General features: G+C 39.7%; 1 protein-coding gene across 2 annotated transcripts in view; it reads left to right on the top strand.

Moving 5' to 3' along the window:
* Positions 1-14,089, top strand: part of pcxb (pyruvate carboxylase b) — a 224,576-nt gene that overhangs the window by 21,813 nt on the left and 188,674 nt on the right. The gene's annotated exons all lie outside the window — the stretch shown is intronic.

Raw genomic sequence — 14,089 nt, 5'->3', positions numbered from 1 at the left:
GGTCTTAATCAGCTGCTCACGTAACCTCTCATGGTTTCTGCCTCTCTCTCTCTCCTGTTTAATTTTTATTTAACTCTATTTCAGTCTGTTATCCAGGTATTTCTTGAACTAGACAATTTCATTACATTAGGCAAAATGCTCTTGGATGAATGGAAACCTGAACCCATACTCATAGTCATTTTTTTAATCATTGACTGCGCAGAATTAATAGATGTGTATTAAAATGATATTAATATTCATGGGGCTGTAGCGTGCTGTAAAGGCAGCTTATTAACTTGGAAGCAGTATTTCTTCTAAGCTGTCAAGGCAGGTGTCAGCATGTTGAATGTGCAGTGCTACAGAGTTTTGACCACTTGTTATGAAAACTTGGCAGACCTAAGGAGAAATGGCTCACTGACGATGAAAAAGGTGTCCTGGCTCAGGCAGTAGGGTGCATATAGGACGTCTGAGCAATTCCCAATGCTATTCATTTTCCTGTCTATAATTGGGCTGCGAAACAACTAGATTCTTCTCAGGAATGTTAATGTGCTGCTGACCTGGGATTCAAATGAGGGAGACATTAGTGATTTGCTAAACTGTGAAAATGAAAATGCTATTTGGAAATGGATGTCAGCAGTGCAGACGGTAAATGCAGTTCTGGAAATGAATGTTTGAACAGGTTTTGAGTGCTTTTCTCATGAACAGTTATGATTATTGTCACGAGTTGTGCACTGCCGAGGTAAAAAATAAAATAAAAAATGCAAAAATGTTCCCTGCACAGTGAATGCCAATTTAGCCTTTAGAAATCCTTTCTGTCACCGTTTTCTGGCTTTAGTGTTTCCAATAAGGTGGCTCAACTATGACAGCAACACTTGGAAGTCAAGCCTCATCTCTCCGGAGATTTCAAGTAATGGCCTTTTCAGGTAATGGGCCAGCTGAGGAATGGCTAGAAGTCAGGAGGGAAGAGTGGGAGAGGAAGATGGAGACGAGAATGGTGCTGTGCTGAAGAAATGACCTTGATGATACTGATAGAGAAATGGTTATGTAAGAGACAGAAACTTTATGGGAGACTCAAGATGTGACCTTGCTCTACTAGTGCAGTGTGAGTGCTGCAATAACAAAATCACAGCACCATCCAGATCTATGTCTCCTTGTCTGCTGTTTAGGAGCTGTGCTGAGCTCTTGTCCATGACCTTTTTTTTTTTTTTTTTTTTTTTCTGCATATTATCATTTCAAACGACTTACGCGGCTCTGTAACAACAACGTGTGCACAGTCTCACACACACATTGACTGTCTGTGAAGATTCTCAGTTATCCAGGTCACGGTTATCCTAAAATTGCTGTTCAGTGGCAGAAGGCTCCATCAGTTCAGAACTAATGATTGTAAAAGAAATGAAACCCTAAGAATTTTGGAAGAATCATTTTCTGACAGCTACACAGGCTGAAGATTATGCGTGCAGGGTCAAAGCTACATACAACTCACCTCACATTTGGTGAAATCTCAAGTTCGGCACAACTGTCAGGGCTGTTTTTTATTTTTTTTAACCTCTCTTCGTGGCTGGAATGGTAGAGATTAGTTACATTTCTTGGTTTTCTGGCACAGACCGACACACATTTTGGATAGGGTTGAGATCAAGACTTGCTGAAGAGGGAGGCTAATGATGGACTTGATGGTAACAGGCTTTGAGCTCAGTGCTCCTTGGTTGTTGTATGTTGGGGATGATAAAGGACAACAGTAATGATTAGAAATGTTAGTTTGGTTTTAGATTTCCTTTAGACAAATAGCCATTGTGATTGATACTGATTGAGACGATCAATGACAAGTTCATGTCTGTTAAATATAAAGCTCCAGTAGCATCTGCCTGTCATTGATCAGTTGTGGCACTGAATTAGTCCTCACAAGTATAGCACTGTAATGCAGACATGTGTAACTCATTCATCTGTATGCTCCAAACCTGCAGCATTGCAGATTATCACCAGGGGTCTCACTGTCTCAGCCTCTGCCTCCTTTTTTCTAGTTCCAGACACCCGCCCCATCTCCCTCCCTCTCTTTCTCTCCCACTCTTCTCCTTCCTGTCATTCCTGGATTTCCCTGCTATGTGTTGTGATTGCGTTTCCCTTTGTGTCGGGGTGTGTGAACGCTTCCACTTCAGAGCTGAGCCCAGCTCTTGCTGCAGGTATTTAAACCTGCTCTCTAAGCAACACCAAGGCTGATCTTTGGGGCTCAGGTGTGTGTGTGTGTGTTTGTGTTTTAGAGTGCGAGGTGACATTTATTTTTAATATGTTGTGTGGTCCTTATTGAATAGAAAGGGAGAGAGAGGATTAATTTCTGCAGCATGTTTGTTGGCATATCCCTGCAGCTCCTACCCACACACACACATGAACAGTCACATGTGGCCACTTGAAAGCCACTGTCATTGTTTTCTTTTGGAGTCATTTGAACTGCTGAGTGCTGCACTGAAAGATAGGTGCTCTCAGACACCTTAATGCATCCGGTCCAATTTGCAGTGTAATTAGAGGCTTTTCTTTTCAATCAGCTACTTATTGGAAAGTAATCTCATAGTGTTCAAGACATTACACTGCTATTGTATCATGATGTGTGTGTGTGTGTGTGTGTGTGTGCGCACATACAGTCACACACGACAAGAAGGCTCTTTTCAAATAACTGGAGTACACATTCAATTCTATTCTGTAGAAACACGAATGTTGATTGAAAGTTGTACTATTATTATTTTATCATTAATTCTTCATTAAAGTGTTCTGATCTTATGTATATACACACACACGGTTATGTATTTTCACATTTATCATCTTTTTCTCCCACTCCTCTATGAACACCTGCTATTTCTCAGCTCTTATATGGTCCTAATAGCATCTTCATAGTACTGGTGCTCTGTCCTCTGTGCGTCTTGCTCATCTTCCATTATCTGCAGCCTCCATCTGAGTCTTTCAAAGAAACCGTTTTTGAACTCACTGCAGGCCACAGCGTTTCCTGTTAGGATGTCCTAGAGAACAAAGTTGCCTGGCAACACTGACGGCTGCAAGTTATACTTCAGCTCTTAGTAAAAATGCTTCGGGCTGATGGTGTGGTGGATATCGAGCCTGAGCTCACAGGAAAATCCGAGATATTGTCGAATGACCTGCTCTGCTTCTCAAACAGCTGATTTTGTATACTTAGGGAGAATTTACTTCTTTTGTCCTCTCCTCAGCTCTCTGGCTGTCACGTCTTTGCTTTGTTTCTCTGTTTTTAGGGGGAGGTCTACTTTTGACATTTCAATTAGTCAAGACACATCCAATATCTCAACCAGTTCTCATTGGTTTTATGAACGATCTGACTGTGATGTTGTGATCTTGCTTATTTATACACTGTGTAATCACTTTTTAGATGCTGTGCAGCATTTGGGTATCTTTGCATCTACAGTAGGCTGAAAAGGTTTTAATACACTAATATGGAGTAAATTGAGCTGCAGGTGGACCTGCTTTCTATGTTAGGATGTGGAGTTTAAGACGCACATTTAGGTACAAATCCTGCTTTCCCATCCTTTCAATTAATTAGGTGTCAGATATCAGTATAGTTTAATCACAAATTAAACCACTTGTCCTATGTTAGACTATAGCTGCAGCGATATAAAGTGATATGACTGTGACATCACGAGCATTTCCAAAGTTGCATTCACTGACCCTAAATGTACAAGGCTGCACAGGTAGTTCCTGTAGATGTACCATTATCAATGAATAATAGTCTTGTTTGTATGTTCAGAAGAGAATATGCACTTCTGTCCCCACATGCGCTTTCCACCTCATGGCTGACCTAATTAGTCTTGTTTTTTTATTTCCATAATGTTTTGTCTACATTAGACTTTTCTCTTTCTTCTAAGTTGGGTTTTATCTTTTTCACCTTGTCATTCATCACATACTGTATCTTTAATTTCTTTCCTATTGAATCTGTTTTATATAGCTGGTTTTAAAAAGTGTTTCTAGAAAGAAATAACTTATCTTACTTGCATAGTTACATGGTTAATTAGTCATTTCAGTTGTGATACAAGTGTCTAAGGTTTCTAGACAATAGGTGTGCACTTTGTTTTAATAAAGAAATGCTAGCAATGATAGAGGTTGAGTTAATTCAAGGCAGCTAACATAACATGTTAGGTAGTGCACGTATAATCTCAGCTGTGTTGGAGTTTATTTACAGATAGACTGGGAGGCCAGTGAAGGTCTGTACGTGAGGATTCTGACTTTCTTCTGTTTGAGAACCATTAAATGAACTAGAACAGCTTAGAGACAACGTCTTGTCCAATTTTCACTTAATATTTAAAAAAGAAATGTGTACAATATCAGTTGTTGCAGCTTGAACCATCAAACCTAAGCCACCGGCATTCTGCTGTATTGAAGAGTTAGTGACTACATAATTTGGCACCACCGACTTTGAGTAACCTTGTCCTCACTAATTTTGTTCCTCACTGGACAGCTGAGCTGCAGCAGCTATAGAAAAAAACAGATGGCTAACATAATCCTAGTTTCTTATCGTCACTGATGTTTTATAAAGGTCACGTGCTCAAGGTGACAGAATAGGGTGTAACACTAGCATTAGGCTGAGGTCAAGCACTCGTAAGGGAATTACTTGGCCATGCACCTTAAGAGCTCTGGGTATATTGGCACTTTGGAACTAACTGTAATTATCATTTTACCACCACACTTCTGCTGTAATGAATTACTCTGTGATATTTATGCTCACTGTTTTAAAGATTCTTTTGTGTGCTTCAGTTTCAAAGACTTTTCATTACAGAATAGCATTCAGGTTGATCAGACCGTTTGGCTGATTATTCACCGCCTCCTCATGGTAACTAGACATTATAATGACAACAGATTTGATCATGTTTAACTTGTTTAGTTTATGAGGCTACACTACTTTTGCTGTAGAAAAACAGTTTTTTTTATAGGATATTTAGCTCCAAACTGCCTCATCAACAGTTTGGGTTTTTTCCAGTTACTCTTGGAGATGTCTTTATGTTGCAGTCTGGCAACAGTTTACTACACTCTTTTCAGGCTGCTGTGTAGCTGGAGTGTTAGCAAATGGAAAACCTAAATCGGATTCACAGTGATTACTTAGTTGTAATGAATTGTGATGTGATAGCGTGATTGTAAGAGTTCAACTTGCGCATTAGCACTGTTAAAATTAGAACAAACAAAATGCATCGCTCACAAATGATCACAGTACAACGAGAGTAACACTTGACAGTTAATTGTTGGCTTCAATAGGTTGACAACCTGTTGAATATTAGTGTTTTCATATGCACATAGGCTCACCTCAGATGTCCTTTGGTTTTAGAAGTCTAATTAGCTCAGCATTTGTCTCGAAGTTTGTTAAAAGACGAGCAGATGTGTGCTTGTATGTGACTTTGATTTAATCAACACTTCACTGTTATCCTCACTTTGACATTTTTGTTTGTCAAGTTTCTCGGTGTAGCCTTAAGACAGAGAGGAGACAGAACTCCTGATAGATACTTTGTGCAGCTGTAATTAGAAATTCAGTTCTTGTTCTTGTGTGGGTGAAGTGGTCTTGATTGGAACGCTGTTGCATTTTGATGCTGCAAATGACTTTTTCTTTTCTTTCTTTTTTTTTTTTTTTTTGTTTTGTTTTTTTGTGATAAGGGTGGAGATGAACTGATTTGAAGAGAAGCTTTATCTGTAATTGAGTGCTTTGGAGAACGGGGGAGAAATAATGTTTGTGCTTAGTATTGTGCTCGTCTGCTCGCTTTCTCACTGTCCCCTGAGAAGACTGCTACTCAAATCACAAAGTCATCAGTTCGTGAGCTGATGAGTGTCCACAACTCGTCAGCTCACAAACTCAAATGTACTTATTTCGGTATTTCAGTGGATAGCACAATGCTATACATGTGCTGATATGTCCAACATGCAGTTCAAATATACCTTGGAGTAACTCAAATATTTTTGTTTATATATTTTATGGCCCATTTGAGTAATGTTCTCTCTGTAAGACACATTTCTAAATCTTCTAAAATCTGTGGAAATGTGTCCCATATATTTACCTCTTTAGAATGCTATTCATTATAGTTTTAGCAAAAATTACTCGAACTTCAGTAAATATTGTATAAGTATATTGTAAAAAAGTAGTTTTAACACATAATATGAATTTTCTTTACTTCATGATATGAATTAACAGGTTTAGTGACTCTTTAATAAGCTTCTGTGCACGTTTAAGGTTATTAGCATTAGGATGTTTGTTTAAAGCCTTTTTCTCTGTGTTCTTTGTAAGGTGTGTGTGTGTGTGTGTGTGTGTGTGTGTGTGTGTGTGTGTGTCCACTGAGGGTGTTAAATGTGGAATTAGTTCTGCTGTCAATCACCTTGGTGACGATGAGTGAAGAGATGACATGGTGTCCCTCAGAGGTGGTGGTGGTTTCTCACAAATTCAGATTGGCACTTCTACCCTGAAGGTGGTCAGTGTACTGTAAATATTACTACTACTTACAGAGCCATAAACACCCTGCATGTATTTGTGCTAGTGTGCTTTTTACACTTCACCAACAGCTTTACCCCTGAAAACATATTTTAATATTCTAGCAGGAAAACCAACCGAGTTAAACAGTGAATGTGGTTCTTACCTTTTAACCAGTGAGTTCATGCATTGGTTTTATTCTGACCTCTTCTTATTTACTTAGTCATTTTGAGCCTGAGCCTGTTGCTTTCTACAGTATATTACTTGATACTTGATGAAGCTAGGAAGCATTTACCCACTGATTTTGGCTTCTAATTTTCCGTCACGTAATTTTTACAGCACTAGAGGTGTAAATGGACATGGAACAAGGCCTATTAAGAAATAGTTTGAGGGAAAGGTGTGCGTGATATTTATTTACACTACGTTCACTGTACGTGAGCGGCGTCTTGTAAGAAATCTATAGGCTTCTCTTTGTTGTCATTCAGTTAACAACCAGTTGTGAAAACTGCTGCAAACACTTTGTCTGTAAATGTGTTGTTTTTTTTTTAATGAACTGTTTCACACAATGCCTAAAATAACATTGTCCCGCTGCCACCTCCACAGCTTTATATTGAGAAGTACAGTGGTTTGAAGGGAAACCAATAAGCACTGATGCACTTTTTAAAATGGCAGATGTAACTAGTCTTTATTCTAAATAGATAATATATTTTCCTTACATCTCATTGCTTTGCTCTTTTTTCCCATTCTTTTTATTCAGTTTACAGAAGCCGATATCCCTGTAGTGTGCTCCATTGTCTGCAGAAGGCAAACTCAGATTTTGCTGTGTGTGCGACATACGATGCATAAAGTAGTGCAGGACTGTTGCATGTCAGAGTGACATTGGCACTTGTGATTGGTTGGTTGCTATTTTAGGCATCTGTGGCTTGTATCATCATGTCTACAGAATCCTCATGCCTGTGTGTGCTGCATGAACTTGTAAATTCAACAATGGGTCTAAGTGTGATATTGAAATGGACAGGTTTTTTTTGTATGGTTTCTTGGGAATAGAATCTTTCAGACATTAAAGTCAGTGAACTGAGGCAAAGCTAGAGGGAAGTAGAAGTGGAGGAACATCGGAGGATGACAAAACAACAGACGGCAAAGCCCTGAACAAAGAGAGGAAATGGATGGATGAATGGAAGGAGGGAGGAGTGAAGAGCAAGGAAGACGATAAACCTGCTGTTAATGAAAAGGAGACTTAAAAATAGACTCTGTACACTGAGACAAAGTAAGGTGGACAGAGGATGCAGGCTCTGAGACCAAAGGAAGTGAAGAAAAGACAAAAGAGGGGAGGTATTGATTCTTTCTGCCAGCTGGTGGGAAACTCAAGCCAACTGTGCCTTGTGAAATGAGAGCCAAGAGAAAGGTGGAAGGATGGAGAAGAAAATGGTGGGAGGGAGCAGCAGTGAAATGTTGGCACCGTTTGCATCACTATTAACGCTACTGTAAGGAACGTGAAAAGTGCCTGCTTATGAATAATTTATGGTCAAAGCATTACAGACCCACTATAATTACTCACACGGCAAAGTGAAGTTGCTCTTTAGAAGTTGGCCTTTTTTGATTATAGTTGCAATTTGCGCAAGAAAGATCAAACTGATCAATCAATCAAAGCATCTTTCCTACAAATGGAGGCCACTGAAACAAGCTGAACACATCAGATGCCAAACAAAGATCTCACCACACACATTGATTAGGACAAGTTAAGTTTATAGGATAAAACACAAGGAGCTGGACCTTTTAGCTGCATAGTTTTACTGAATTCTTGGTTTTGTCTGCTGCATGAACACATTCGGAGATCTCCCACCCGAGCACAGTGACCCAGAGTTTGACGTTAAACTCTGCAGTCAGTCAAGTCCAGTCAGTTTTGGCAGTTTCTAATTGAATTAGTGAGTGAGTTTCTTGGTAAAAAGACATTAGTCCTGGACTCAGAGGCTTGAGAGGCTTGCTGAGCTGCTTTTTGTGCAGAAGCTTGCAAAGCTAAGCTAAATCGTGAATGTTACAATGTCAGGCCTCATTTTACAACACTGATGATCTTGCACTATTGTACATTACTTCTTATTTATAATGATGCTCTGAACATTGAAGTAGATCTACTGTAGTGTACAACTATCCTGCTTCCTGCCAGCAAAAAAAAAAAAAAAATCCTGTAACATGAGCAGAAGAAACTGTGGCCATAAAGCGCTGCTGTACGCAGTGAAAAGTGGAATCTGTGCAATGACGAGATAGAAGAAAGATAATTTGCCTCTGGGGAAATGAGATTGGGAGAAAAAAGGAAACATTTGTAGTTTTTTGGACTGAATGACTAGTACATGGTTCAAGCACACACAAAGCATGAGCACTGAATGAAATTTTTGTCCGCTATATTGACCATCTTGGTTGCTGCTGTGGAAGCTGAATGAAACTGTAAATTGCTACACTTATATTCTATTGAAGGGGGGGAAGAGAAAATAGGAGATGCCCTTGCTCTTGTCCCTTATCCATTTGTTCTTCACTTGTATAAGAAGGAAGCTGTTCATGAAAAAAGGATGGACCGGCATCAGCACTTTTTCCTGTTTAGTGCAGCTCCCTGATTATGCACATGGGATACGACTTCAGTCAGCTACTGCCCCACCTCCTCCTCATCTTCGTCTAAACTAGGGCTCCACAATTAATCATTAGATGACAATCACAATCCAGTCCCCCTTTGCAATCTCACTCTAGCATGGCAACAACTGTCATGCTTGCACTAGTAATGATCCACTGCATGAAAGTAAATGCTACCATTTCTCTTTAGCTGCATTAACAGATGACAGGACTGCATTACAGGGGTCAGATATGGAAACAACCTCTCAGATCGGCTATTGGCGATTGGAGACACTGATGCTGATTGCATCCTTTAGTGTGAGATCAGCATTTTTCACTGAGTGACTCTGTCTTTCACAGCCACACACAAATACATTTGTTTTGAATGTGTCATAAATAATAGCAGAGCAGAGTTTTTCTTTGTTTGACGATCATATTTGTCTTGTATTTGTAAAGATAGCAGACGGTAAACAAGTTTTAATGAACAGGAAAATATATTAAGAGTAAGGATCATGAGGCCAAATTGTGATTTGAATTGAGTGAAATTGTGATTTCTATTTTACCCAGAATCATGCCGACCTACTTGACAACTACCTTTCTTTCTTTAACCTCCATTTGCAAATTTTTTTCCTATTTATTCTTACTTCTGCACTTTGTCACCTTTATGTGATGGTTGGTTAAATGATTGAATCTTAGCAAAGGAAGTAAAGATATTGTACAAAAAAACAACAACTCTATTTTCGTATCTTAAAAGATTATCTGTAGAAGTTGACTTCCATCATGTTTGTTACCCGGCCCAGAGTCACAGTTATAACCACTGGTCTGAAGATGCATATCCAGAGGTCAGTCACATAACTAGTGACACACATAGAGCTTATTGGTATTAAGCCTCTGTTGGTTTATTTTTATTTTTTTATAATTAGGTGTTAAATAGTTTCTTTTACAGGGTATCTGTCTCTATGGCTATGAAAACATTTTAGAATCTTTGTTGGTGGGTAAATTGCAGTTTATTGCTCAATTAAAAACCCATTGTAGGTGCACGCGATTGATGAAGTATGATTGACTGTATATGGCTTTAAAATAACTAGAAAAATACAGAAGGAGGCAACAAAAAGCGGAGGCAAGTGTGTATATGCGTGTGCCTATAGGCGTACAACATGTATTCGGTGTAATGAAACAAATGCAAATGAACAGACTGCACACAAACATGATGAACTGCACTAACATAAATTTGCAGTGACACATAACGTACACATTCACACATGCAAATGGATTGTTACACGGCATACACATACATCACACACACCACATATTCGTAATTGGAAACAAACACAAAATCGTCCTCGTATTTCTTTTGCCTCTCCTGTCCTCTTTTCTTCCCTTGTCTCTTTCTTTCTGTCTCTGCACTTCCTCGCTCCCCCCCCCCCGGCTGTGTCAAATGCTGCAGTGTGGGTGTCGTCGCGCAGACTACAGCCAAATCTTTGTCTGACACACACACACCAAGTGGTGTATGGACACATCTACACAGCTGCAGTCTTATGAAGTAGAAAACCCATTTCTGCCCTCACTACCTTTTGGGAGGCGTGAGACAGAGGCTTCAAAAGAGGGAGGGGGGGGAAAGAGAGGAGGACGGGGGAGGCATCAGAAGGAGGGATGTATGCTTAGAGTGAGGAAGCTATGGGGAGAGCATAGGAGGAAGAAAAATAGCTTCCGGCATGATTTTAGGTCTAAGTTACTAATAGTGTATCTCTACTGAGATCAGATTTGAATGTGTTTGTGCCTGAGATTCAGCAGCACACCTCTCTGCATGGGCAAACATTAATCTTTGTTTGAGGCTGTGTGTGTTGCTGTTGCTTATATTTATGTATAGGCATGTGTGTGCCTGCCTTTGTCCGGCTGTGCGTGTTGTGTGCTGCTCTTTGATCATTTGGCAGTTATAGTCACCCCTCCTTATCATTTCATAGACAACAAGCTCATTATGCTCCCATTTACTGCTAACAGAGTGAGGGGTGAATGAGGACAGAGCGAGAGAGAGAGAGAGAAAACGAAATAGAGAGCAGAGGAGGTGGGAAGGTATCAGGTTGACTTACCCTAAAATGAGGAATAATGCTAGATATTAAGAGAGATTTGTGTAGAAGGATGAGTGGAGAATAGGAGCTATTGGATTGAGTGAGAAGATGGATAAGAGATCAGGGAGGAGAGGGGAAGGAATAGGGGAAGCCCTAAAATCTAGCAAGCTGTAAGTAAGATGTGAAAAGTGGGATTTGAGCAGTGAGTGCAATCAGAAGCAGGGGTAATGGGAGACTTTGAGAAGAATTAGTAGCGCTCTTTGCTTAGATGTGGCATTTCACATTGACTGCCTGGCAAGGAACCGAGCAACTGACACTTTTGGCAGGAGATCGTGCTATAGCGCAATTATGGAGGCTGCTTTTTCTTTTTTACTCTATAATGTAGAGGAGGTAAACTGCAGCAAAGCAAAATACTTCAATAAATAATAATAATAAAATCAAATTTACACTTCAGAACAGACATTTTTACCATGTCAAAGCATGAAAGCCATGTGTCATTACTGGTACCAAAGCAAGGCTGCATACCTTTTTCTTTTGTATTTGCCTTACCCACTAACACTTCAAACAAGTGTCTGAAACTCATACAACAAGATATAATTGCTTCTTATTTGTAAGTTTAACAATAGACGAATAATAGTATCCTGTGCAGAGTTTCCAAGCAGTAAGAAGAGTGTTTTTATTTTCGACCTTTTGGCTTGGTTGCAGGGATATGAAACAAACATGTTCACATGTGGAAGGCAGCTGTCAGTGACATTTCATAAAAGGCCAAAGTTGAAGCAACAAGATTTCTGCAGGAAACAGTGGAAACTTGAAGGTAAAAAAAAGATGAGACACACGGGTAGACAGGTAAAGGTTATGGGGCCAAGGAAGTAAAGGAAAAGCAGGCAAAATAAAACAATATATGGCATAAAATGTGAAAACAAACCACACACACACACTCCTATACCCTCACCGTATAGCTGTTTATTTTATGGTGTCATAAAGTGTGACAGCCTTGGTTTCCTTGCTGACAGCGAATCAGCCCACAGAAACTTTCTCTGAACAGTGCAGTGTTATTTTAGGATGAACCTTCCTTTCTGTCTCTGTCCCTTCAGTACATCTGAAGTTATGGCTGCACTTTGCACTTTGATGTCTTTTTTTAAAATTAATTGATAGTAAACATCAGATTTTATGAGCCCACAATGCTGTGTGTCCACGCGTGGACTATAAATTCTGGTTAGGTGTCTCCTGCGGCTGTACTGATTTTAAAATCTGTCTCAATTGCCTTTCCTTTTCCGCGCCCTCTTCATCTCTTTTTGACTGGTGTGTGTGCAGTTTATGGCTGCGTTGCTTCCACAATATGTAGAACTCCCATTACGCTGCTGATGGCTACACAGGATCTCTCCGTAATGTGAGAATATTCAGCAGATCAATATATTTTTTGTGTTCACATCCCTGATGTGTCACCACTGCGAAACATTGAAACTGTTCGTCTGCAGCTGATTAGTTTGTCATACAAATAGCTACTTGAAAGCATGTAGAATAATGCATTGTTTATTGCCAAGCTTATCGCTCTAAGATTCATTTTAATGGGCATATCCCTTGTTTATCTGATGGTCTGCGCAAGTGTTTATTATGATTCTTCACAGCAGCCATTTTAGAAGCAGATCCAATATCCATATTCATGTAAATATGGGTATTGTCGTCGTTTAAAATTAAAATATCCACGCAAAACACTTCACATATGGTGTTTGGGCAAATGGGAAAGCAAAAGTCCCTGCTCGGTGACATGTTTAGGACAGTATGAATTAAGTAGAATAAACAGTGATGAAACTGATGTGTGCATCCTTTTGTTCTGTTGATAGTTTATAAAGGCTTCGATGGCAGACGTTTTGACAACCTTGATGGATGCATGACATGAGTTGTCTGTATCATTTTTAGTAGGTGTGTAGTTCAGCCTTTCACCTCTGCTGTGTCTTGTAGCTTTTCCTTTTATTACATTTCAGTCAGTATTCATCCCAGGCTCTAAACATGTCAGGTTCTGCTGCGGTGCCGTACATCGGTATCTCACTATTGACCTTCAGTCATCGTATCCATTCTTTCTGTCCATCTGCCTAATACATACATTGCTCTCTTACCATCTGTCGATCTGTAACCTTTAAGCTCTTTGCCGCTCTTGACACTCTTGTCTCTTTCCTGGTTGAAAATTGTTATTTTCTGTAGCCTTGACAAGAAGGAATACAAGAGTGATGAAAGAGGAGCAAAGGAGAAGTGCCACACGCACAGAGATGGCAGTGGGGAAATGCAACTTATTGGGCTTGTAACTTTAGAGGAAACCAGGAAAAAGATAAATGGTGAAGAGCAAAAGGAAGGATGTCGGAACACACACAGAAAGAAGTGGTTTATGGTTGTTGAATACATATTCTTACCTTTGTGGGGAGGCTGATAGTGCTTATGTACATCCTTACCCATTGCTGCATAAAAGTGCAGGTTTACAGAAGGTAGCTAGGATTATACAGTAGAGGAGTGTTGAGCAAGTGTGCAAACCTGCAAGTACAAGACCCATGCCCAACGTTCTGAGTTGGCATTCATCCAGTCGGCTCAAGTGTCCTTGAGAATAACATTAAATTTCAACTAGCTTAGTTGCCAAGCCTGTCCTATAACCTTTCAGTTGATGGGTAAACATAATAAAACCATGCTTGTGGAGTCTGACTAAAGCATCAATTTGACAGAATAAATATGGAGGAGCTTGAGGAGGGCCAGCACTGAATAATTGCCCATAGTTTAACTTATCATGTTGAGATTATATAATTAGGGTGAAACTGCATTAAGTATGGGAGTATTATTAATTTGCTCTGTACTTGAACTTTGGACATTCTCATCTCCGAGTGTAAATGCCCCATAATATAAACATTTAAACTGGCCACAGTTGCAAACACATTTCTTTTAGCAAAGCTTGGGTGATGGTGTTCCAAATAAAGAGGTGAGTTATGCTAATGCTAAT

This window comes from Anabas testudineus, chromosome 18 (genome assembly GCF_900324465.2).
Source record: "Anabas testudineus chromosome 18, fAnaTes1.2, whole genome shotgun sequence".
Classification (NCBI taxonomy): Eukaryota; Metazoa; Chordata; class Actinopteri; order Anabantiformes; family Anabantidae; genus Anabas; species Anabas testudineus.
Note: the sequence above shows the minus strand (reverse complement) of the source record. Positions and strands in the feature narration are given on the sequence as shown.